Source organism: Diabrotica virgifera, chromosome 2 (assembly GCF_917563875.1).
Source record: "Diabrotica virgifera virgifera chromosome 2, PGI_DIABVI_V3a".
In the NCBI taxonomy this organism is placed as follows: domain Eukaryota; kingdom Metazoa; phylum Arthropoda; class Insecta; order Coleoptera; family Chrysomelidae; genus Diabrotica; species Diabrotica virgifera.
The window spans coordinates 193,829,312-193,852,552 of record NC_065444.1 but is presented as its reverse complement, the minus strand read 5'-3'; positions in this window follow the sequence as shown (position 1 = coordinate 193,852,552).

The following is a 23,241-nucleotide window of genomic DNA, read 5'->3' as shown; positions in this document are numbered from 1 at the left end:
ATCAAAAAACAATTCAAACTGCCTGAATTTTTTTCAATCATTTGCGCTGAAGCTGTTGTAATTTATGAAGCTTAACTTCTGTTTACGGAATCCAATTTTAAAAGTGTTTTAATTTTTTTAGCACACATTGGGATTAAAGATAATGAGACTGTTGATTTTTTGGCAAAGGAGAGCATTTTTGTAGGATCTGAAGCTAATTATGATATATGCGCTCCAGAAGTTCTAAGGATGTCTAAAAATAAAGTCCTTATTAGATGGAACTATGCATGAAAGGAATATTGTTTTACAAACCCCAATAGATACAACAATAGTCAACCAGTTGTTCCCAAAGAATATTGTCATAAAGAACTTGATGTGCCAATGAAATACATCACGACGATAACCAGAATGAAATTTGGTCATGCATGTTATCTTTCACATTTATATAAGTTGAAAGTAACTGAATCTGAAAATTGTGAACATTGTGGCGTGAAAGGTGAATTAGACCATTTATTTTTTGGATGCATTAAAAATATACAAGAATCAAATAAATTATATAATAGTTTTTTAACGTTGGCATTGCAATCTCCTGTTAATATACAGTATTTGATAACTCTGGGATTGGAAGAAACATTTAGGTTACTTATTGACTTTCTCACGAATTGTAAAAAATTGTATTATAATAGTAGCTTAAGGTTTAGTTAGTGCTTGACACATATGTCTTACCTTTTGAAAATTTACCTTACTTATCCGTGGCCTAGTCTTGTATTTTTGTATGAAAATATCCTGACGGATCCCTCGACGAGAAGTGTGTGTCCCAGTTAATGTCCCTTTTGTCCTAATTATTGATTTTTATTTCGGATATTCGCTTAGGGTAGTTAGAATTATTTAGGTTAGTTAGGGCTATAATATGTAACTTGTGACTGGCTAAATCACCAATGTGTATGCAAAAAATAGAGTTCAATTTTCATACTCGGGAGGTTTTTGAGATCGCTGAACAGGAATATCGGATCGGTGAATCTGTACGAGGTACCTGTTGGTGCCCGGTATCTATGTCACCTTCGGGAGCTTTATGAAAATTCGTTATAAAAATAGTTGAAAGAGCCTAGCCGGGTAAGATGATGAAAAGTGCCCCCAACTCGATTCGAATTCCATATAGGTCACCGTTTAGTATATATAGTGAACCTAACTTTCTGAAATTTTTAGCCCCCTAGGTGGTCACATGACCCACCTAGAGCCTAATTAGGGTTTTTGTGTATTTATTTTTTATCTCAGCCGCATTGAAAACTAGCGAAAAACTTTAAATAAAAAAGTTGTAAGCTTTAAAAAGTTCTGTCGGAAAAAAATTTAACTTTAATTTTTGGCGGGAAATTTAAATTTTAGAACGATTTTAAAATTTTAAATGAGTATAAAAAAATAACTAAGGCATCCTTTTTTATTTACGAAAAAAATATATAACGTGTATTTTTGCATAATGTTTTACCCTGAATTTTTTCAAATTTTTAAAACTGGTGAAACGCACCTTTAAAAATAAAAAACCGCATTTTTTCGGTTTTTTTTTCGTTTTTTGATACAATTTTATACATATTTTTCAAAAAAGGTAACACCGTTACTGGAGTAGGTAAAATACTAAAAATAATTGGAGTTTGCTTAATAAAAATTTTTTGTAACGACATCCATTTTCAAGATACAGGGCGTTGAAAAAACAAAATTTTACACAATTTTTACGATTTTGCTGAAAGTACTGGCAACATTGTAATAAAACTTGGCGGGTTTTAAGAGGTAGTTATTGTGCATGATTTGACATACAATTAAGGATTTGATATTATTCATCATTGGCGCCCTTAGGGGTAATGATCTGAAATTTTCAAAGAAAAAAAGATAGTACGCCACTGACATATTTCAAATTAACAATCATTTTTGAATTCCTCGTTCAATTTGCGATAAAAAAACTATCCCTTATTTTTTCATAAGTGCAAAAAGTTTTGCTGCAAAAAATAAAATATCTTAATGCTTAAAAATTATTCGAATTAGTTTTTATAATGGATATACGAGTTTATGTATTGTAGATACAATGTAGAAACTACTAATTATAATAGTATTATAAAACTACTAATTATAATATAATATAGTAGTAATAAATAGTATTATTTTATTTCATAGAACTTCGAAGACTTTGTAAGGGTTAAGATGTTTTATTTTTTGAATAAAAATCGTGCGTCGTATGAAAAAATAGGAAGATAGATTTTTTGTCACAAATTGAACGAGAAATTCAAAAACGATTGTTAATTTTAAATATGTCAGTGGCGTACTATTATTTTTCTTTAAAAAGTTCAGACCATTACCCCTATGCGCGCCAATGATAAATCGACGCTGCCAAGCCAAAGCGGCATAAACGCCAAAATGACCACTTTTTAGTTAGCTGCACCAAAAAATAGGATTTTAATTTCCGCACCAGACAGTCAACGCGGTATTACCCCAGACAAAGTGAAATAGGGGTAATATTGGTTTAAAATTTTTATAAACGCCAGTCCTGTCACGCACGTGAACACCGACGTGAACACCGATTGACATACCTAATCGCCAGTGCCCGTAAGATTATCATTGTGTACAGTTCGGTCCAGTAATAATAGTAAAGGTATGTATTTTTACAATTTTTATGGATAAGTAACATGATATTACTTACCTCTATAATATTTTCAATTTGTATTGATTTTTGAAGCGTAAATACACTGAAATTCTTTAAAAACTATGAGGCGTTTATGCCAAAATCAAATATTTACATCGTGGTTGACACAAGCGCTATTCCTCAATGGTATTCTTATGGAGATTTCTTATTTAAAAATGGCGCAAATAAAAAGTTTATTTTAAAATGTTCTATTGTAACTTTGTACTAGTGTGATGAACAATTCATTTTGTATTACAGCATATACCTAGTTCAAATCAATTCTATATAGCTAAAAATGGCGATCGATTTTTGGCGTTTATGCCATTTTTTTTGTTGCAGATGAATAGCAGAAGTAGAAAAATAATGCCCTTACTAAATGACAATAAAACATACCGAAGCAGTAAAAATTATATACAGACTGACAATAATTCCCCTATAAGTATTCCCCTTAGAGGTTTATGATATTTATAATGCCAACATTGCAGAAGCTTTTAGCAATGACATTATCATCTTTGAGGAACCACCAGACGTTGCAGTAGAAGAAGAAATATTTAGTCACGATCTCACATCATGTTTCAACTTAGCAGCAGATAATGGTTTGGGTGCCGGTATAAGTAGGGATCAAAATAAGGAAAATACAAGCAATCAAATTAATAATGATGTTGAACCAAATATTGACAGTGATTATGAATTAGAATCCGCTATTATTAGATATCCGCTTCTATTTGCGAATTATTTACTTTTAAGTATTTCATCCTAGCATCAAAAACATGTTTAAAGAATTTAGGGTATTGTTTTTAACTTAGACAGTATTTTTGATTAAAAAAAATAAAGCCTATCAAAAATCTTCGTAATTTTACTATTTTTCTTGTTGGCATAAACGACAATTTTTCATTTTCGTTTTTTTTTCATTAATGGCATATATCCCGTTTAAGCGCCATATTGGCTAACCTTACAACGATGCGATCGACACAAACGCCAGAGGTAAGTTTGGCATATTCACCAATGTTATATCTTGATTGGACATAAGCGCCATGTTCTAGTTTTTAATTTATTTCAGACAGTATTTTCAGCTACACTCATGTTCACAAAATATTAAAATTTGAAAAAAAATCATCAATTTTTTTGAGTCACTATGCAGATAAGCAGAATCGGTAAAAATAAAAATAATCAGTTTTTTGTGTTTCCTGAAAAATCAAGTTAATGTTGTTTATGCCGTTTTGGCTTGACAGCGTCGAAATATAAAATTCTTAATTGTATGTCAAAAAATGCATAACAACTACCTCTTAAAACTCGCCAAATTTTATTACAATGTTGCCAGTAGTTTCGTCAAAATCGTAAAAAATGTGTAAAATTTTGTTTTCTTCAACGCCCTGTATCTTGAAAATAGATGGCGTTACAAAAAATTTTTATTAAGCAAACCCCAATTATTTTCCAGTTTTTTACCTACTGCAGCAACGGTGTTACCTTTTTTGAAAAATATGTATAAAATTGTATCAAGAAACGAAAAAAAAAAACCGAAAAAATGCAGTTTTTTATTTTTAAAGGTGCGCTTCACCAATTTTAAAAATTTGAAAAAATTCAGCGTAAAACATTATACAAAAATACACGTTATATATTTTTTTCGTAAAAACGACTGTCTTAGTTATTTTTTTTATACTCATTTAAAATTTTAAAATCGTTCTAAAATTTAAATTTCCCGCCAAAAATTAAAAAAAAATATTTTCGGACAGAACTTTTTAAAGCTTACAACTTTTTTATTTAAAGTTTTTCGCTAGTTCTCGATGCGGCTGAGATAAAAAATAAAAACCTAAAAACCCTACTTAGGCTCTAGGTGGGTCACATGACCACCTAGGGGGCTAAAAATTTCAGAAAGTTAGTTTTACTATATATGCTAGACGTTGAACTATAAAATTCGAATCGACTTGGGGGCACTTTTTATCATCTTACCCGGCTAGGCCCTTTATTACCTCGGTGTTTTTGAGCTCGCTGAACACGAATATTTTACGGAAGATGCTGTACGAGGTACCTGGTACCCAGTATCTACGTCAATTAAAACCGTTTTATAAAGTTGAACAATGAGCAACAATAACAGTAAGGTCTTTAAAATTCAGAGCGTAAATTATGAAAAAACATTAGAAATTTTGTATAGTATTAATATAAATTTTTTGATACGAGGAAGACGAAAAGCCCTACTAAAGGGCTACCTAAAGTTTGCTACTTTTAATACAATTAGATTTAAATAAAATATGAAAAAAATGAAATAAAAATAATAAACAATATTTTTATAACAATATTTCTAATTGTATAAAAGTAGCAAACTTTGTATCTAGGGCTTTTCGTCTTCCTCGTATTACGAGAGATGTCGCTGTTTTGCGTCTCAAAAGGTGGAATCGTTGTATCGCGATGTTTTCTCTTAAATAGGCAGGATTATTTATATTTGTTTCTGCATAGTTGTAAACATGTAACTAGTCTGCTGAGTTGTAACTGCATAGCTTCACTGAGAATGCATAGATGCTGAAATAGCTATATGGAGATGGTGGTCCAACTCTGAATTATATATATATATATATATATATATATATATATATATATATATATATATATATATATAGATACAAGTTTTTATTGAGGTTGCAGTCAGTGTAAGGGGCAGGATGAGAGAAACTCTTTGTTACAATCGAGCTTTCGCAAAATTTATTTGCTTCGTCAAGATTAGCTAAAATGAGTATATAATTATAAATACAATGAAATTAAAGATAAAAGAACATTGTATAAAAAAGCACAAAAACTTACAACGTGAGGTTAGTTCATTAATTTAACATTTCCACAAAACATGTTTTACAATGTTTTAATTTTTACAATTTCTAATGAAAAATTTTGATTTATTAATTTAGTTCTAAATTTGATTAATGCCAGAAAGACACTCAATTAATGTCAATAAGACATTAAATAGGTATCTGTTTATTTTATTTTAAGTTGTTAAAAACTAGTTTTTTGATTATTACTTACTAGCGCACTTTAAATTATGGAAGGTATAGATAGATATAAGTACATGTTTTGTTAATTATTGTTTTATTAACAAATTAAAGTGGCGTTAATTTTAAAAATTTTATTTTTTGAAATTTTGTCAGGGAATTTACTATTCTTTAATTAAAATATCATTTATCGTAAGATAAAATATAATTATAGATGTTACTTAGTTTATTTATGTCTGTTCTTTTATTTACACATTGATATTTATTTATGCACACCATTTCTAAAAATTTTCTTTTATTTAGTTTATTTTCATGTTTTAATACCGTTGTTTCATCGAATTTGAATGTATGATTTTTGTTTATTGCATGATCTACTAATGCACATGTGTTTTTATTATTTCTAAGGTCGCTTTTGTGTGACGTTAGTCTACCTATTAAATTCCTGGATGTGTGTCCGATGTATGACTTATCGCAATTTTCGCATGGTATTTTGTAAACTACATTTGAGCTTTCCATAATACTAATAGGTGTTTTAGTTTTTGTATATAGTGATGCTAATGTCTTTACATTTTTAGTTGCAATTTTAACTTGTGGGTAGTTCGTAAATACTTTAGTTAATTTACAATTTTAGTAAAATTGCAACTAAAAATGTAAAGACATTAGCATCACTATATACAAAAACTAAAACACCTATTAGTATTATGGAAAGCTCAAATGTAGTTTACAAAATACCATGCGAAAATTGCGATAAGTCATACATCGGACACACATCCAGGAATTTAATAGGTAGACTAACGTCACACAAAAGCGACCTTAGAAATAATAAAAACACATGTGCATTAGTAGATCATGCAATAAACAAAAATCATACATTCAAATTCGATGAAACAACGGTATTAAAACATGAAAATAAACTAAATAAAAGAGAATTTTTAGAAATGGTGTGCATAAATAAATATCAATGTGTAAATAAAAGAACAGACATAAATAAACTAAGTAACATCTATAATTATATTTTATCTTACGATAAATGATATTTTAATTAAAGAATAGTAAATTCCCTGACAAAATTTCAAAAATTAAATTTTTAAAATTAACGCCACTTTAATTTGTTAATAAAACAATAATTAACAAAACATGTACTTATATCTATCTATACCTTCCATAATTTAAAGTGCGCTAGTAAGTAATAATCAAAAAACTAGTTTTTAACAACTTAAAATAAAATAAACAGATACCTATTTAATGTCTTATTGACATTAATTGAGTGTATTTCTGGCATTAATCAAATTTAGAACTAAATTAATGAATCAAAATTTTTCATTAGAAATTGTAAAAATTAAAACATTGAAATTTGGAAACGATTAAAATAAGGATATTTTTATATAATTATGTTTTGTGGAAATGTTAAATTAATGAACTAACCTCACGTTGTAAGTTTTTGTGCTTTTTTATACAATGTTCTTTTATCTTTAATTTCATTGTATTTATAATTATATACTCATTTTAGCTAATCTTGACGAAGCAAATAAATTTTGCGAAAGCTCGATTGTAACAAAGAGTTTCTCTCATCCTGCCCCTTACACTGACTGCAACCTCAATAAAAACTTGTATCTACATATTGTCAGTCAATAATACCAAACTACTTTATATATATATATATATATATATATATATATATATATATATATATATATATATATATATATATATATATATATATATATATATATATATATCAAACAGATGAAATAGAGAATGTGGAAAAATCCCCTTACGAACAATTCACACATCCACCATTTCGGGTTGGGAAAAAATGTGTTTTTATTTTTTAAATTTTTTAAATTTTTTAAATCAAAAAAAAAAAAATCACTGAGTGTGTTTCAAGGATCTACATCTCATGTTTTTATATATATATATATATATATATATATATATATATATATATATATATATATATATATATATATATATATATATATATATATATATATATAATCGGTTCATAACGTTCTACGACGTCTTCCGATTCCCAATCGCCATTGCTCTCGATCGTAGCACATGTCTTCGTTCAAGCCTCTTTCTTCGATTTCCCTATGGATTCCTTCTATCCAGCTTTTCCTAGGTCTTCCTCTCTTCCGCCGTCCTTTTGGTGCCCATCGTAGCACTTGCTTGGGTAATCTGTCTTCTTCCATACGTTGTACGTGGCCAAACCATCTTAGTCGCTTTGTTTTTATATCGTCCATTATTGTATGCTTTACATCCATTATCTCCAATATTCTTGTATTTCTGATTTTTTGTATTCTTGATATACCAGCAGATCTTCTCCAGAAGTCCATTTCAGTTGTTCTGAGCATATTTTCCGATTTTTCTTTAAGTGGCCAAACTTCGCTGCTGTATGTTATAATGCTCTTAACAATGCTGTTATAGATGTTACATTTAGTTTCTTTGGAGATACTTTGGTCCCATAGGATTTTGTTCAATAATGCGATAGCTTTCCTTCCTTTTGTGCACCTTTCTTGGATATTCTTGTCCAACGTTCCATCTTGTGTAATTGTAAGACCCAAGTATTTATATTCCTGACAGTGATTAATAGTTATTTCATTTTCCAACGCTAGATCCTGCTGTATACCTCCAACGCACATATATTCCGTTTTCTTGGTATTCACTTCTAAACCCCAGTTCCGGTACTCTTCTATGATTTTTCGGGTCATATGTTCAATATCGTGATAATCCTGGGCCATAAGAATCTGATCATCCGCAAAACATAGAGTGTATAGTATGTTATCATCATTTAGCGGTATACCCATATTCTTACATTTCCTTTTCCAGGATTTCAAAACTTGCTCTAAATATATTTTAAATAGTGTCGGCGATAAACAGCAGCCCTGTTTAAGACCCTTATTCACTTCAAATCCTGACGAGATTTCCTTGCCTAGCTTAACTTTTGCTATATTATGTTGGTATAGATTTTTTACAGCTTTAACGAGGTTCAGACTGATGTTAGTTTTTTCGAGGGCTTCCCAAAGTTTACTTTGTGGTACAGTATCGTATGCTTTTTTTAAGTCTATGTACACTAAATGCAGTTCTTGATTGTAGGCTATTTGTTTGTCTATTAACTGTGTTACACAATATAGGTGGTCAGTGGTGGATCTGCCAGCGCGGAAACCGGCTTGCTCTTCGGCCTCTAAGTCCTTATATTCTTCTTCTATTTTATTTTTGATAATTTTTCCGTAAACTCTGCTGATGGTGCTTGTGACAGATATTCCCCGGTAATTATCGCATATATTTTTACTGCCTTTCTTGTGTATTGTAGAAATTACAGACAATTGCCATTCTTTTGGTTTGACTTCGCCATTCATACATCTATTAAATAGATCTCTTAGGTATTCATACAGGGTGTTGCTACCGTATTTGAGCAGTTCTGGTGCTATGTCGCCAGGCCCTGACGCTTTTCTATTTTTTAGGGATTTGCATGCATTTCGTACTTCTTCCAGTCTTAACCGAATCGGTGAGCCACTGACAATTACATTGAAACTTTCGTGATCTTCGTTTTTAATAAAATCTTCTCTATTTTTTACTAGTAACTGCTTGAAATAGCCATCCCACTTTTCCAGAGTAATCGGTGTTATTATATCCCTTTTGGTATCTGTTCTCAACGTTTTAAGGAATTTCCAGCTCTCTGTGTTTCTTGTCCCCCCTATATAGGCGTTAAGTTGATTGCATTTGTTTGTCCACGTTTCGTTTTTCTTCTGTGTGATTTTTTGCCGCACTCTTGCTTGTGCTTCTTTGTATAAAACCTTATCGGAATCTTTCTGTGTACTCATATATTTCCGGTACTTTTCTCTCTTATCGTCTATTTCGGTGGCTATTTCTAAGTCCCACCAGTATGGTTTATTTCTTATGTTGTCTTTGTACTCCCCCAATGCCTCATATGCAGCTTCGTGTATACATTGTGTTATATGTGTATGAAGATGTTCCGTATTTATAAATGTATGTTGTCCTTTCAGTTTCTCGTCCAGTCGCTTTTCGTATAACGTTCTTATGCTTGTTTGTTGTAAGCTTTCCAGGTTGTATTTCTTTTTTGGTGCCAACTTGTTTCCTCCTTGTTCTCGTGGATTTAGATTTTTTTGAGATTTCATTCCGGGGAACAGTACTTCCGCTTTTAGAAGATGATGGTCACTGCCGCATGTTGCTCCTCTATAAACCCTTACATCGTTAATTTTCATTCGACTCCGTTATTTTATCAAAAGATAATCAATTATACTTAAGTTATACGCAACTCTGAATTAAATAACAACAAAAACTGCCTTTATCTTTTCCATCTTTACTCAGATTTGAGTATCTGAAACTGTTTTTCGATCCTTTTCCTAGACGAAAAGAAGGTAAATACGTGGCCAAAGTGTCCTTTATTTGCTTTATTCTATATTCGTCGTCCCTTGTGCTTATATATTGTAAAAGCCGGAGATACAGGATGCAGCCAGAAAGCAGTTTCTTAAAGAAAAGTCTTGAATTTAAAATATTGTTTATTATTTTTATTTCAATTATCCTAATTGTATAAATGTAGCAAATTTTGTATCTAGGACTTTTTGTCTTCCTCGTATTACGATAGATTGCATTGCATCGCGATGTTTTCCCTTACATAGTCAGAAATAGTGGTCCAACTCTTATTCCAATAAAAACAATAACTGCCTTTATCTTATCTTTTAATAATTTTGAGATATAAAGATATCAGAACCTCGAGTATCTCTTTCTCTCTCTCTCTCTCTCTCTCTCTCTCTCTCTCTCTCTCTCTCTCTCTCCCTCTCTCTCTCCCTCTCTCTCTCCCTCTCTCTCTCCCTCTCTCTCTCCCTCTCTCTCTCTCCTTGGCGCTACAGCCCAAGTCGAGCCCTGGCCTCCCCTAGCACCCGCCTGAAAGTATCTCCGTCTCTGGCTGCTCTCCTCCAGTTGTCCACCCTCAATATCTCCTTAGCATCGGTCATCACTTCGTCTATCCACCTCTTCCTTGGTCTTCCTACTGACCGACGTCCCACCATAGTTCCGCTAAGCGTTCTACTAGGTGTTCTGTCGGTGTCCATTCTTATAAGATGACCTGCCCAGCGCAATCTTTGTATTTTTGCATAATTTGCTATAGAGGGTTCTCTGTAATATTGGTATAACTCGTGGTTGAACTTTATCCTCCATATACCATCGTTCTTTCAAAAGTATTAAGGTTTATTGTCTTTTCTGTCATGATCCAAGTTTCTACACCATATGTTGCCATTGTCTTTGGATCCAAACACCTGCGACAAAGAGAAATATTCTTTGTTAGCAAGCATTATCCGTTTCCGTATTTCTTCCTCCTCGCTGCCATTCTCTGTTATCTGTACACCCAAGTATGTGAGCTGTTCTACTAATTCTATATTAGCGCCGTATAATAGAAAAGAAGCTCAGGAAATAACTAAAAGAAAACTAGAAGAAGAACAACCGGCTTTTAGGAAGGAAAGAAGAACAACGGATAATATTATACATATTGGGAAATGTAATTAAAAGTAAAAACGAAATAGGAGAAGACCTATATTATTACGGTTATAGATATTAAAGCTGCTTTTGATTCTATAAACAGAGAAATAATATGGTCAGTAATGGAAGACCTGCAAATTCCGCAAACGGTAATAAGCGGGGCAAGAAGGTATTCGCTAAAGTACAAATAAACGGAAATAGATCGCCAATAATAAACCTAAGGAGAGGAATAAAACCAGGGGATAGTCTCAGCCCAGTTTTATTCATATTGGTAATGAAAAGAGTAATGAAGAGCGCTAAAAGGAGGTCAAGGTAATTAGAGTCAACAATAGGGTATAGGAATTTAGTACAAGTGAGAATGGAGGGATTACTATATGCAGATGACAAGTAATAACAGCAGACGATAAAGAGAAAATGCAAAAATTAATCGATATCTGGGTGGAAGAAATAGAAAATTTGAAGGTGGAGGTAAATGTAAAGAAAACGAAGACCATGATAATAACCCAAAATAAAACCCAAAACCCAAAATAATAACCCAAGAAATAAACCAAACGATACTTAGGTGAAAAAACAAACTACATAATAGAAACAGTCTCGACGTTTGAATACCTGGGAGTAATAATATCAGTGGATGGAAAGCTAGACCAAGAAATCTCATATAGGACAAAAAAAGCAAAAAAGATCTACTATGCACTAAATAAGACAATATTTGGAAAGGAAGAAATAGATAAAAAATAAAACTGAAAGTATACAATGCAATATCTGTACCAACTTTAATATATGCAAGTAAGACATGGGTAAACAATGCAAAAATAGACGGTACAATAAACGCAGCGGAGATGAAGCAGTCGGGAAAAATAGCAGGAAAAACAAAATTGGACAGAATAAGAAATAAGGATATAAGGATAATACAAAGACTGAAACAGGAATCGATAAGAACAAAGATCCAAAAAATAAAATTAAAATAGTATGGATATATTAACAGAATGGACCATCACCAAAGCAGGTGATGGAATCAAAAAGATATGGTAAAAGAAGGAAAGTAGGCTAAGGAAAAATGCATCGATCAGATTATAGAGATTGGACAGAAAAAAGGAAAACATCAACAAATGAGAGAGTTAGCAAAGGACCGCAAGAAATGGAAGATATGGATAGAGAATTAATAAAACCTCCGACGCCCTTGAGAGGCATAAGGAGTTTCGAGAAAGAAGAAGAAGAAGAAAATATTTATAAACTAACAAAACGACTTTAAAAAAATATAAGCTGGTTTGATTTTTGAGAAACGATTTGTGTTTTAGATCTACATAGAATCCACTACACACATTCAGCCATTTCACGTCTTTTGGTGGAAATACGTAATAAAGGAACAAGCTAATACTCCTGTCAATTTGCGGCTTTAAACAGGGAACGTAAGGTTGTGACTTATTAAGGGGTTACCCAGAGAAGTACGATGCTTGATATAAACCTACAATTAGATTATGAAGAGGGTTTCATTCTGAATATGATAACAAATGATGTGGGTTATTAAACAAAGCAATAAGAGTCCTTTGTTGTTTTTCGTTTAATGTTCTGGAATAAATACGGCACGTTAACTAATAAGAATTCTAAAATTTAATATAGAAAATTGGGTTTTATTTTCTTGAATTTCAAATAAATTATTTAAACGTTGAATATTTTTATATCCAGTAGCTAGTTATGGTAAGAGTTACTGTAAGAAATTTTTCTATTTTACAATTATGGTCGCATCAACTTCTGAGGTGATTAGCGACATAATAAAATGATAATTTATTTGTAAATGTTAAATTCTGTTTAGCATAATGTTGTTGAGAAATTTTACCATTTAACATTTTACAATTTTCTCTAATATTTCACTTGTTGATCCAATGATGTGGTCTGTTTTTCCAACTGGTATCTTCGACGATCTACAAAGACATGCCTAACACTGAGTGAAACTTTAAAGTTGTCACGTAAAGGAAGACTAGTTGACCAATTATATGCCCTTAAGAAATTTGTTACTGTTTGATAACGAGAAAACAGAAATTCAAGTCGAAAATATATCGACTGATCCAAACATAACTTTAGATGAAATGGGAAGAGCTATAAAACTATCATAGAATATGAAAGCAACTCGTCCATATGAAATTACAGGCGAAATAATCAAACTACTCGACGATAATAGTCCAGGAACTAAAGCTTTTTACCTCGCAATTTTTACAGAATATATCAATTTGCTGAAAATTTTAGAATAAGTAGTGGATAGTGGATGCCGACATGCGCTTTTACCATGGAGGTGGTTGTCACCCCATCTCGGGGGTGGAAATTTTTTGTTATATTCCGACCGCAAAAGTTAATAAAAACATTAATTCTAATCAAAAAATGTTCTATACATTTTTTAGATAAAATTAATAGATTTTGATTATTCGCTATCGAAAGTGTTAGTTTTATATCTAAAAAATCAATGTTTTTCGATGGTATAATCATTTACGATTCACTCAATTTTTGCCGTAGAACAAATTTTATCAAACTGATTTCTTGGGAATTAAATTACCTACAATTTTATATTTAATCTTAGCATCTCTGATGCTAATCTTTCTATGCTGAAGAAAATTGCATTTTTTGCCAAATTGCAAACATTCGTTATTCGCTTTAAACTTCAGTTTTTTAAAAACTAATCATTCTAAACCAGTCAAACTTTTAGAATTTATTAATAATGCATAAATTAAGAAGAATAAATAAGGTCAATGACCAAAAACACCGTTTACTTACATTATCATGCTTCCAATTGGATTTCTCCTTTTTTTACAAAAAATATATTGATTTTTTAATTGTAACTTTTTTATTTTTTATCTTAGAAAGTTAGTTAAAAAAGAATTTTGTAGGTTTTTACAAAATATATAAGGCTATTGATACTAAATCTTTTTAAAATTCTCAGTCACAAAAAGAGGTGGCATTGAAAGGGTTGGTAAAGGTGATTTTTGCATGATATTACAGGTTTTAATTGTCAATAGCTCACAAAATTTTTGCCGTAAATAGTATATTGTAAAACTAATCATTCTAAGCGGATTAAACTTTTATAACCTATTAACAATATACAAATCAAGAAAATTAAATAAGGTCAATGACAAATTTTAATTAGGGTGATGATTAGGGGGTTGTTTACGGTAACTTTTTTGATGAAAAAAAAAGGGACTGACATTCTTTTCATTATAAGTCACTTAATTTTTTTAGCTTGAGATTTTTTTTTATTTCTGGAGATACCTACATATTTTTAAATACTTTAAATTAGTTTCAATAAGTTATCCTCAAAAAATGCATAGTTTTCCCGTCCTTTGACTTTGAAGCTACAATATATAGCATTTGACGAAGAAGAGCCAACATATAATAAAGTATAGCTCGATTACTGTTGGTCTTACAGAAAATAAAAAAAACGGTTTTGTTTATTTTTTCAAAAGGTACATTTTTGTTGAATAATATTGTTTTGATAAAACGAAAACTTATCGAGTTATTAGCAGAAATCTGATTAAAAACAAAGATTTTTTCGATATAAAACTCTTACTTTCGATAGCGAATAAATCGAAAACTATTAATTTGATCAAAAAAATTTATATAACGTTTTTCGCTTATAATGAATGTTTTTACCAACTCTTGCGGTCAAAATGTAAAAAAAATTTCACCCCCCCCCCCGAGATGGGGTGGCAACCAGTCCCATGGTAAAAGCGCCTTTTGACAAGATATATATTTTGATCCTTGAACTATTCACTACTTATTCTCAAATGGTCAAGCAAATCGATCCATTCGGTCAAGCTTCATTACTTGGACTATAAAGGTAAACATTCTTTTCTAAAACTTTTCAATAAAATATGCGAAAGAGGGCGTATACCAACAGACTGGCTACTCTCAACATTCGTAATGTCACCGCAAAAAATGAACGCCAAACAATGTAGCGATCATCAGTCTGACGAGCCAGGTACTTAAAATTTTCTTAAGAATACTCTACTCGAGAATTTATAACAAAATAGCATTAGAACTAAGCAGAACAACCTTGGAACCACAGAATCGTTATTAAATTTTATCAACTTTGAAAAGACCTTTGGCAGGGCTACCCACGATAAATAAAGTAATAGGTGTCTCCAAAAGGTGGGAATTCATGACTAAGACCTCCGTGTTATTAAAAATTTGTATATATTTTCAAAAAAACCTTTTTACCACATAGTGGTGTAAGGCGAAAATACATTACATTATGTTACATTATAATACAATACAAAAACAACTTAATCTTAAATTTAACTAATAACTGCTATACATTTATTTTATGTACAAATTTCACCCATTCCTTCTAATTTCTAGCCAGCGTCCTCGCACCTATCCACGTTGTTCCCCTTTTCTCGATTATTTTGCCTAGTGTTCTATCCCATGTTTGTCGTGGTCTACTTTTCTTCTTTCTTCTTTGCGTTTTTGCCTGCCAAATTTCTTTCACCGGTTTTGTCTGATCCATTCTCTGACGATGACCCCACCAACTGAGTTTTCTTTCCTCTGTAAATTCTAACGTTGACTCGATTTCCAAATCTTCTCTTATTTGAGTGTTCCGTAGTCTATCTCTTTTTGTAACTCCTCGAACTCGTCTAAGGTATTTCATTTCTACTGCCTGTATTTTACTCTTTTGTCGTTCTGTTAGTACCCATGACTCGCAACCAAAGGTTAATACAGGGCTATATATTGACTTTAACAAATTAATTTTTGTTTTTCGTGTTATTTCTTTTTTATTTATGAATTTATTGCTTATTGCATGGTATAGGTGCATGACCGTAACTTTTGTTTTATTTTTATTAATTTTCATTCCATATTTTTTTAGTGTTTCATTCCATATTTCTATATTTCTTTGTAGTTGTTTCTCATTTTCGGCCAATATGACGACATCATCGGCGAATACTCCTTCTGAAATGTCTACTCTCCTTAAATTTCTATAACCCACATGCATTTTTTTCACTTTTATTTTACGTTCTTTAATTATCTTATCCATGTAAATTATAAACAGTGTTGGACTTAATAGGTACTCCTCCTTATCTTAGTCCCTCGTTCGTAGTAAAAGATTTTGATGCTCTGTTTTGGCTGATGATATAATTCACATTGTTGTTGCAAATGTCCTTAATTACCCTTATCATTTTTTTACTTGTACCTCTCTTCTCTAATATTTCCCAAAATTTTTGCCTTGGACCGTGTCAAAAGCCTTTTCAAGATCTATGTATGCCATATAAATTTTTTTCTCCTGTTGCTGATATTTTTCTAATATTTGCTTGATTGTAAATATATGATCCTGGGTGCTTCTGCCTTTTCTGAAACCGCTTTGTGATTCCTCGAGTGTGCTGTCAATTTTTCCGATTATTCTTTTGTTCTGTATTTTTTCGTATATTTTCATGGCAGTGCTTAACGCTGTTATTCCTCTGTAATTGTTGCAATCTGTTCCTTTTTATAAATCGGCACTATCTGTGCCTTCTGCCAGTCCATCGGTATCTGTTCTTCTCTCCAAACTACATTAAATATTTTTAATAATAGTATAGTATAGTTGATACAAAAGATGGCATAACCCAGACATCCAAAGTGAAAGTTATCCTTCAACACCAAATTGTTCTATATGGTCCACACAATGTCCAGAAAAAAGTCACACCATTTTGAGCATCGGGTTTGGGGGGGGGGGGGGGAGAGAGGGGGAGAAATCGGTAAATTCGTAGTTTTTTAGGTTTTTCGCCAATATTTCTAAAAATATGCGGTTTAGCATGAACAACCTTTTATACAAAATTGTTCTACATTAAATTTGAAATAAAAAAGGTCCTATGCATAATCTTTCTAAAATGAATGGTTCCAAAGTTACGGAGGTAGTATAGTATAACTGGTCCAAAAAAAGGCCTAACCCAAACATCCAAAGTAAAAGTTTTCCTTCAACACCAAAATGTTCTACATGGTCCACATATTGTTCAGTAAAAAGTTACACCATTTTGAGCGTCCGGTTTGGGAGGGAGATGGGAGAGAAGCCGGTAAATTAGTAGTTTTTGTATGTTTTTCGTCAATATTTCTAAAACTATGCTTTAGTGTAAACATGTTATATAAAAATATGTTCTACATGAAATTTAAAACAAAAAATGTTCTAGACGTAATTGTTATAAAATCAACGGTTCCAGAGTTATGGAGGGTGAAAAGTCGAGGTTTTCGATACTTTTTATATTTTTGGGCAATATTTATGATATAAGTATACCAAAAACCCAGACATCCAAAGTGAAAGATATCCTCCAACACCAAATTGTTCTATATGGTCCACATAATCTGAGAATGTGATAAGCAAAGTTTTGACATTAATTAATGACCAAATGAAAATTAAATGTTCACTAGTGGAAGTAAATAGAATATTTAGGGTGGGCAAGATTGAAGATGAGCAGAAACCTAGGAGTATCATCGTTGAATTTGTAACCAACCTGAAGCGGAATGAAGTATATAAATCCAGAAACAAGCTTATAAATACGGGAATATTTCTGAATGAAGACTTTACTCAAGTTCGGTTTAAACTTCTCTTAGCTGCTAAGAAAAAATATGGTGTTAAAAGTGCGTGGTCAATGAACGGAAAGATTTATGTCAATACTGGCAACGGTGTCAGAACCATTCAGAACGAGAATGAGCTTCTTAATTAGGTACGAAAAACATTAGATACATTATATTGATATGAAATTTTTAAACTTATTCTTATCTTTTGTTTACATGTTTGACTATTTTAATGAGGATAAGTTTTCATTTGAAATTTTATTTGTTACGAATATAAGTTCAAATGAATCCAACTTAAAATAGTTTAATTTAATTAGCAGGTCTAGTTTTTATTCGGTACATGAATACATCAATGAGTTCTTGTTTTTTTTTTTTGTTACATAGAGGTTACAGGTTTTAATGGATAAATGTAAGTTAACTGGTTTCAGTACGTAAATACATCAGACGTATTTTCCAAAAAATGTAATCTTGTTTAAAATGTACTATACTGATAAATTATTGAAGCTACTTCTACATATTTTAAATATATTTAGCCATTGCTTATATGTGTATAGGTCTGAAATTTTTGGGCTGGGCTTTTTTACATGTTTATATTTTCTTTTTGTATAACAATCTGTCAATATTAACGTTACAGTTTTATTACTTTACTGACTATTTTGCTGCAAGAAAAATCAAATATAAATTACTTTTCACAATATGTTCGCAAATCTGTCAAGAGGTACTCATGTATGGTATGTGGTTTAGAGGTTTCAGATCTATGTTCTTCCGTATTAAGTAATTGACAGTTGTATTATAGTATCTGCTCACAAAAATGAGTTATCCTTTTTCCAGCGATAATATGTATGATGGCGCTATATTTTCTACTTTAATAACATTGTATTAAAATACTATTTACAGTATCTGGGCTTACTGCAATAATAGCTATAAGACATAACAAACAACCTGAATGTTTATTACCAGAATTGTAGGGGTTTGAATACAAAAACACATGATTTTTATAGGGGTTCACAAACCTTGGAATTCGATATTATAATTGCAGTAGAGACATGGATTCAAGATGGGGTTAGGGATGGTGAAATTGTTGATACAAGTATGTATAATTTAATACGGGCAGATAGGGATTTAGAATTCACTGGAAAAACTAGAAGAGGGGGAGTTCTTGTGGCAGTAAGAAAGGAGTATAAAATTGCACAAATTTTCAAACATTGTACAAAATTTGAGGCAATAGCGATTCATATTAAATTAGCAGGTAATGAAAAACATACAATTTTTGCTTTATATGTACCCCCAAACAGCTCTGATAATATATATGAACAACTAGTAAATTTCCTTCAAGATAACATTTTTTTTTTTTATTTAAAACACAAAACCACATCAACCGCGCAGGGTTATTAGTGGATATGACAATACAAAGTATTACATTAAATATATAATACAATTTAATTTAATATTATACAATTTGATGTCTTTTAAATATGTTAACACTGATGAAACTTTTTTGGTGAGGATTGTCTTGAGGTCATCGTCTGTGATTCTATGGGATCTTCTTTCTTTTTGAAATTGAGGACACTCTTAATGTGATTGGCTTAGCTTCTAGGTCTGTTCTTACAAGGATGGCTACTCCGCCACTTGCCTGTTGTGCTATTCTATTTTTTGGAAAACATTGGTAGTTTTGAAGATTAATATTGTATTGCTTAAAATGGGTTTCTTGAAGACATAAGATCTTAGGGCATGTTTCGTTTATTAGAAGTTTTAATTGTTCTAAATGGGTGTAGAACCCATTGATATTCCACTGTAATATATAGGGGTTAGATTAGACATTTTCGAGTTCTGACTGAGAATGTGTTTCATCGGTCTCTTCTGTGGAAGAGAAATTATTGGGGCTTAGTTTCTTTCTTAATCGAGTTATATTATTTTTTAATTTTGAATTGTGGGTATAAGCGTGAACAAAATTAAGGATCTGAATTAATTCGGCTGTTTCGTTCGAATAGTTTTTTGAGGTTATTTCGGGATGTTTTGCGTTTAATGTGTTTTCGAGAAAGTCACATATTTCGTCGAAGTTAAGGACAAATGGTGGTGATCTGTTTGCGATTTTGTCTTTAATTGTCTCTAGGGAAAGTAAAAGTTCATCTCGAGAATTTCTTTTAGACGTTTTTGTTTTTTTCTTTGATTTCCTTGTTACTGGAGAAGTGAAGATATGAGAATCGGTCTGTGTGGTATTTTCGTTGATTTCTGGAGACGATGAGATGAGCCTTTTTGGATGTTTTGTGACGTTTGGAATAATTTTAGGTTGTGTTATTTCTAATGGAGTAAGATTGCTGATCTTGTTGGAAGTTGATGATGTTGTTATTTTTAAAGTGTTTGTTTCATTTGTATTATTTGTAGGTCTTGACATGTCGTCAGTTTCTAAGGTAGATTCTAATTGGTTATTAGAGACCTGTACGTCTGGGATCTGATCTAATATGTTTTGGGAAGATGCTGGGTGATCGTTAGAGGTGGATATTAAGGCTTTTTCAGAAGGTTTTTGTTCTGTTTGGTTATAAGGTAGATTTGTTATATATTGTGTGTTTTGGGAGGTTTCTGGAAGAGCTTTAGAAGTGGTTGGATTAGAATTGGTTGGGTCAGGATTTGTTGTATTAGAAGTGGGTGGATTAGAATTGGTTGAGTCAAGATTGGTTGTATTAGAAGTGGTTGCATTAGAAGTGATTGTATTAGCATTGTCAGGACATTCTGTTTCCTGGTGACCAATAGTCTTGCATTTTGAACAGTTGAATCCTTCTATAGAAAGGTATAGTCTGTAAGTGGTATTATCATGAGAGATCATGAAAGAATCGGGAATGGACATATTTTCTAAAGGTGTGATAAATGTTTGCCTTCTAAAACTCAAGACATGGCTGTATTCGCTTTCAGGCATTCCTACCCTAAGAAAAGTCATTTTAGAGACGGCGCTTATACCCATTTTACGTAGTTCTTGTTCAATTAACGTGGTTGGAACAGAAGGACCAGCGTTTGATATTATCAGTCTTTGAGCTGGAGTGATAAGTCTTCTTATTTCTACTTGAATTTCTTTTATATTGACGTATTTGTGGGAATGCAGCAATGAATCAACCATATTTTTAGAAGAGAGATATATACATATTCTATTATTGGCTATTCTGGAAGCGAAAGATACGTTACGTGGACCAACTATTGAACCGACGGCTATGATGTACTCTTGAACTTTGGTTCCTTCAATACTAGAAAGAACTATGGCTTCGTCTTTTGTTGGTTGTTTAAACGTGTTAACAACACTGGAATATGAGATGTGAGATGTAGTTTGTGTAGTGTTCATGGTGTTATTCAAAGTCATGTTTGATTAATTTTGGAGACGTTGCAAGGCCGGCCCTGTCGCCGGTTCAAAAACTGGTGTGGATCTTGGCCCAAAACTGGTCCTATTTATATTTCTTGGATATTTTATAGGTTATATTATTATTAATATAAATATAATAGATGTGGTTTTTGGTACTCACGTCAGGTTTGCGGGGTTTACATGGTGTTTCCACTATAACAATGGGGAGGAACTAACAAAATAATTTTAAACTGTGTTTTTATCATTTAAAAACTGATAAATATCGCAGCGGTTTACAACGTGATGTATATTATCATTGTCAGGACCGTACTTCCAAGATAACATTGTTGATATTGAAAAGACGTATATATTTGGTGATTTTAATATACCAGAAATTAAAGGTTACGTGAGTGAGATCAATGTTTCTAATACTAAATTAAATATTTTGCAATCATTTTTAGATTTTAATTCATTTAAGCTTTTTAATAACATTACAAATTTTCAAGGTAAAACACTTGACTTGATAATATGCTCTGAAAATCATTCATCAAAATATGTAGTAACACAAGACTTAACGCCATTTGTGAAGGAAGATCATTATCACCCTACTCTTAATTTTAATATAGTCTACAATAAAAGTAATAAGCAAAAATTTGAAGTAAATTTGTCCAATGAATATAATTTTAAAAAAGCAAATTTTGAACTTTTGGTTAATAATGTCCGAAATACAAATTGGGACGCAGTAAAAAATGAAACAAATGTAGACTTAGCTTTAGAAACTGTTTATGAAATATGGAATAAAATTATACAGAATTGTGTACCAAAATTTAAAACATTCAATAATTCCAAATTATTTCCTAGTTGGTATACACAAGAAATAAAAGATTTAATTAAAAATAAAAATAAATTCAGAAAATTACAGAACATCTCAAATTACTATTTAGAAAAATACAAGGAAAGCAGACGTGCATTAAAATACTTAATAAAAATAGAAGAGAATAAATATTTAAAAGAAGTGCAACAAAATGTGGAGGGTAATATAAATTATTTTTGGAACTATATTAAAAACAAAAAATCCAATTGTACTCATGCTGGAAATTTTGTTTACTTAGGTCAGAATGTTGATGGTGAAAATACAGCTGAAGTATTTGCTAAGTTTTTTGCATCTACATACAACTCAGATAAAGCGACTTATAATTTAGATTTTGGTAATAGTTCTTACTTGCATAATGATTTTTTCGCAATTGAATCAATAGATTACAATGATTTTAAAGAAGCTGTAAAAAAATTAAAGCCAAAGAAAGCTGCGGGTACTGACGGTATTCCACCTTATATATTAAAAGGTTGTAGTGAGTGATTGATTGAACCGATGGTACATATTTTTAATAGCATAGTTAATTCTAAAGTCTTTCCTACAATTTGGAAAGCTGCAGTTACTACACCAATACATAAATCTGGAACATTACAAAACATTGAAAACTACAGACCTATAGCAATAATGTGTGCTCCCGCTAAACTTTTTGAACAAATTATACATAACAAGTTATATTCATATATAGAAAAGTACATAATGTCTCAACAGCACGGTTTTGTGCTAAACAAGTCAGTAAATACAAATTTATTTATTTTTGCAAATCAGGTTGCTGACACATTAAGCACTAAATTGCAACTTGATACGATATACACGGATTTTAGAAAAGCTTTTGACCGCGTTAATCATGATGTGTTACTAAAAAAGTTAAGTACTTATGGCTTGTCTAATAATTTTATTAAACTCATCAAAAGTTATCTGGAAAACAGACGTTTTATAGTTCGACACAAAGGTAATGTATCAGGAAAGTTTTACGCCAATTCCGGAGTTCCTCAGGGTTCAAATTTAGGACCTCTTCTCTTTATTATATTCATTAACGACCTTCCTTCTATTTGTAAATATACTGAGTGTCTTTTATTTGCAGATGATTTAAAAATGTACAAAATTATTCAGTCAGTACGTGATTGTATTAAGTTACAGAGAGACATTGATAGTATTTACGAATGGAGTATAGTTAATAAGTTAGAGTTTAATATTAATAAATGCAAAGTTATGACGATAACTCGGTTACAGGAACCAGTTATTTTTGATTATGAGATGGGAGGTGAGAGATTGGCTAGGGTTACTGAAGTAAAAGACTTGGGAGTAACATACAATCAAGTTTTTTCGTTTGGGAAACATATAAATCAGTCGATCTCAGCGGCAAACAAATTGTTTGGATTTA